Below are 5,314 nucleotides of genomic sequence, written 5' to 3'. Positions count from 1 at the left end.
AATCAGAAATGCTGCAGCAGGGATCACAGAAGAGAGAACTGGGAAGAGAGCAGTACTAGGACAGATTGACATCACTTGGTTTTGTAGGTAAACTATCTTGGTAGGAAAAAAAGTTAGTCTGGAAGATAGGATGACGTAGACAAACTATTAACATTCATTCTGTGCTATGCAAAAGGCTTCCCAAGAGCTGGTTTGGACAGATTGGGCTGCTTAAACATTGTCAAGCAAAACTGTTACTATAAGAACAGGACAGAAAGTCCAGCAGGACCCATCAGACCTAAGAAACGCAACAAAAATCAAGGACTGTGGACAAGGCCACTCATACTGGCTATCTACTGAACTGCCCTGCACCAGTCCAGCCAGGCACCGGGGGCAAAAGGAAGGTCCTTTTGCTGACTTTCTACAAGCATATCATGGAATCGTAGTATATCCCAAGTTGGAAGGGACCCACGAGGATCATTGAGTCCAACCCCTGGCTCCACACAGGACCACCCAACATTCAAACCCAATGTATGAGAGCACTGTCCAAACTCTCCCTGAGCTCCAGCACTGGGGCCGTGCCCACTGCAGGCTGTTCCATGCCCACCGCCCTCTGGTGCAGACCCTTTCCCTCACCCCCAGCTGCCCTCCCCTGACGCAGCTCCATGCCGTTCCCTCGGGCCCTGTCGCTGTCACACAGAGCAGAGCTCAGCGTTCCCTGTGAAGAGATGTTGGCCACCATTCTTTGTAAAACAGAAAACCAAAAGGCGACGCAGGATGTGCCTCTGGTCTGTAGAAGTGCACAGAGGTACTTCATGCTGCTCCATGAACTCCTGTACAATACAGCTCACACACGGGCACTGCCCTTTCAGTTGCAGTTCTCTATCTCCACTACCCTGTACATTTGAAATGGCACAATTAAATGTTTCCATTTCTCTATGGGTTTGAAATGACACTGCTGAGTGGTATCGGAAAATCTCTCCATGGTCTCCGGGTGCTCTGGGATGCACAAAGCTTGGTGCTTCTTTGTCTGCCTTCTTTGTATGATATCAGGAATTCCAGCAACTTGTCACTGCACATTAACAAACATTTTCTCTATTATTACTAAGAACTCAGCAAGCATATTGCACCACATAAAGTTTTTAGGAGAGCTTTGTAAGAAAATAAAATATTTGCAGTGGCACGGCGGGGAGAGAAACAGCACGGGAACTTTGCTATACCTGAAAATCACCAAGGTTTTTATTGAGGTAACTGCAGCAATGAAGCACAAAGGTAGATCATTCTCACTGCTAGTGCCAGCTTTAATTAATGGATAAACCGTTATTAGGCAAGAAAAAAAAAAAAAAAAACGAACCAGTTTCAACAGAGCTGTTCCCAGCATCTCCTAGCTGAATGACAACGGCGTTTCTTCAGTCATGTCAGATCGCCAGCAAGGATTTTGCAGCCTCCTCACTGTCTTCTTGGACTGCACAAAATGCTCCCATTGTATTACTGAGGTGCATTATCTGTGTAAAGCAGTCTAAAAACAGGCAACTGTGGCTTCATCTGGAAAGTATGTACTGCTGTGCTATTGGAAAAATAAGTGCAAGACCTGATGTTAAAACACCTCAGAAATGCAAAGGAAGGTTTTCACAATGGTTTAAATTACAGAGGTTTCTTAATGTCTTCTTTTGGAAAACATATCCTGTCCTTGTGCCAGCATGGAGTTGCTGGACTCCTATGGAGACTTTGGCCAGTGCACAGTACCCATCACCTAGGTGTAAGCTAAACACAATTGAACGTCCCATCTGGGGCAGATTTATATGTTTATATAGATACATATGTTTATAAAACCTTCAGAAAAAAACAAAAACAAACAACAAAAAAAAACGCTGCATGAAGATCTTCTATATCCACATCCAAGTATGGATTCTGGATCTTTCTGTGTTAGACAGCACTTTACTCACAGATAATACTTCAAATGCTGAGGAATGTGCAAACCTGTGGATAATTTCTCTGAATATAATGTAAGGAATAAAGTAATGTGGTTTTCCTGCAAATGGTAAAACCCTAAGTGTTCTGATGTATGGCTAAACAGTCCTCTGAATTTTGTGGAAAAAATGCCCTCATCAAAGCTCTCCTTTAGATTCACCCTGTTCCCATAAGAATGGCAGATGCTGTTCCTCACAGCCCCAGGACATCAAACCAGAGTTTGATGAGCAAAACCTGCTGGTCCCTTACTGGAAGCTCCTCAGAATGACAGAATATCCTAAGCCTTTCTGTTCACTTTGATTTGTAGTAGCCCACACCCATGTGCACATACAAAGCAGAGGACCCTGCTGGCAGCACAACCACATGCAGGATTTATGGAAGGGCAGCAGGTGAGCCCATTACATGAGCAGGCACAGCTACTTACCTTTGGTTAACAAGGACAAATTAACTTGTGAAACTTCTCCTCGGGACTGGTAGGCTATTGAAAACGAAAGACCACTTCATTTTCCCATTTCATTTTTCTACTGTCACTCTACTTTTTGTGTTGAAACCTTCCAGACTCCTGTCCTGTGTGCCTCTGCTCCTGCTAGCTTACCACAGCTGCACATCTCCAAAGACCTTTTTGTAACTTTTTTGACAGTATCGATGGACAAAGGAAGAGCAACCAATGACGTCTTCCTGGACTTGTGCAAGGCTCTGATATGGTCCTGCAGTGTAGCTCTAAATTGGATAGATACAGGTTTGAAGGGTGGACTATTCAGTGGATAAGGAATTGGTTGGGTGGTCACAGACAGAGGGTTGTGGTCTATGTCCAGGTAGAGGCCGGACACAAGTGGTGTCCCCCAGGGATCTGTCTTGGAACCAGCACTCTAACATCTTTACCAATGACATGGATGATGGGATCAAGTGCAAGTTTGCTGATGACACCAAGCTGAGCAGCGTGGTTAACACAATAAAAGGAAGGGATTCCATTCCGTGCAGAGGGATCTGCACGGGCCTGAAAAGTGTGCCCAAGTGAACTAATGAGGTTTAACGGGACCAAGTGCAAAGGGTTGCACTGGAGTGAGGGCAATCTGATATATGTACAGGTTGGGAGAATTCTTCCAACCCAAGCCATTCTACAAGCCTATAGACTCCATGTTGTGGCAATATTACCCTGAGCTGTAACTGTAGAGGCACTTGATGCATATCACGCCTGCCTTTTGAAAACTTACAATCGCATCATTATCTCGCATCATTATCTCAAACCAATTTTTTTGCCTAGTTTTATCCTGCTTTTAGTTCAGCACTATCCTCCTTCCCAATTGAAACATGATTGAATTTTGTCCCAAAGATGTACATTGTGTTATCCTATCTCTTAATACCATCCCAATTTGATAATACAACAGGCACAAAATAGTCTCATGCTAACTTTCAAACTATCATCAGTACTCAAGAGAAGACCAACTACAGTCAGTGCTAGAAATAACTTCATGCTCCCACTTCGCCACATGCAAACCACTTCCACAACATTCAGAAGAGTGGGAGGAGTAGGAAGTGCTGGTTTCCTTCAGTGAACAGGTACAGGTTATCTCCCTGTATTTGCCTTTTCTTCCTCATCTTACACAAAAGCTGCTTTGATTTCCTAACAGTGTTAAATCAAATGCTTTGATATGAGCACATTGTACTGTACTTCCAGAAAGAAGCAGCGAGGTTGTAAAACAACTGAACAAGAAAATGAATAAATAATAAACAAAGAAGAACACAGAGCAACAAAGACACGGTTTAAAAAAAGGACATTATAGGTATAATGATTAAACATAACACAGGGTTTAAAAATAGGTGGTCATGTAAAAAACAAGCCACGTGATGAATTCTTCCAAAATATCCCATGGTTTATCATAGAAGAATTGCTTGAACCTTGCTTCTTCAGCTGATAATCAAACAGAATAAATATATGACAATAGCTGGAGCAGTTCTGCAACTTTCTGGGACTACTGGTGTTAAAAGTTCTCTTAACACACCAGGTGCAATCTATCACAGCAAGTCTATTGCATTTGAGGAAAAAATAATAATGGGATAAAAGGAGTAACATGAATTCGAAAGCAATTAAACCAATTAATTTAACAGAATCAGGATTCATATCTAACAAGCAATTTGCTGACAAGTTGCTCCCCAGAAGGGATTCTTCCGCATCCAATTAGTAGACCAATTGCACAGACCTATTAGCAGTTCCTTGCAAATTATCAGCTAAATACTCTGGGAGTAGTCAGTGATTGTAAGAAACCAAGAGTGAACAGGGAAAAGAGGAGAGAGGATAGAGAGGAGGGAGAAGACAAGAATGAAGAGCTAAAATCAAGGGAGAAGAAAAAGGCTTTTAGCAGGACTAAAAACTGGTGTTCTGCATCCCAAAAAGCCAGTTCAGACCTTGAGAGCAAACCTTGTGAAGAACTCCCACGACATCCTTCTGCCTCTGGAAAGAGATGGAATCTACCCTGGGCAGCCCCAGGGAGGGGGGGTGCTGCCAAACATGAACCCTGCATTTATCCCTCACTGGGAAGGTGACCCTGAGACTGCTGGTGGGTCCAAATATTCTACAAGAAGTTCCTATGAAAAGTTGCACCAATTTAATGACCTCTTGTTTAGCTTGCAAGGAAAATGCATGAAAAAAAATCCATTCAAATTGTTCTGTCATTTAGAATTTAATTTAAGTTATAAAATCCTCAATATGTGATAATTTGAACTAATCTATATGCACTCTGGAATTCATCTGATTTAAGCCATAGCAACATTTCTGATACAACATAGGCCAAAATCAAAGGAAAGTTGGAATGCGGGATAGCTGAGGCTGGAAGGGAGCTCAGTCTGTCCTCCTACTGACTGCGAGGGATTAATTGTGCATAGGGTACAAACTCTTGGAAGAGGAAAGCTGACTCAACTTCAACTCAAATCAACTCTTCCTTACGTTTTCCAGTTGTTGTTGCATTTATCAACTAATAATTTTGTGTTTCAAATCCCAAGCAAATGTCAGCTAAAACACATTTTTCTCCAAGCCTCTCCCTTGACCTGTAGCTGTGACCCCCCGTGGGAAGCGGTGCTCCAAGGCGAGCTCTGCGTGCACCTGACCCAGCGAGGGGCTGGGACACCACACACCATTGGTCTGGCACATTCCTGTGCCTTTCCAAAGCTTTGTCTCAGACAGAAAACCACTCCCTTGCAACAAGGGAGTCTGCAGCCAGTGGCCATTCACACAAGAACCATAGGAGGGTGCACATTGGTTCTCACCCATTTACTCCCACAACTTATTCTCCCAGGGCACTCACTGGTTTCAGAACATGCAGATTCATTCCACCACTAGAGTATCAGAAAGGATCACAGAATTTAG

This window comes from Meleagris gallopavo, chromosome 1, assembly GCF_000146605.3.
Source record: "Meleagris gallopavo isolate NT-WF06-2002-E0010 breed Aviagen turkey brand Nicholas breeding stock chromosome 1, Turkey_5.1, whole genome shotgun sequence".
Lineage (NCBI taxonomy): Eukaryota > Metazoa > Chordata > Aves > Galliformes > Phasianidae > Meleagris > Meleagris gallopavo.
Note: the sequence above shows the minus strand (reverse complement) of the source record.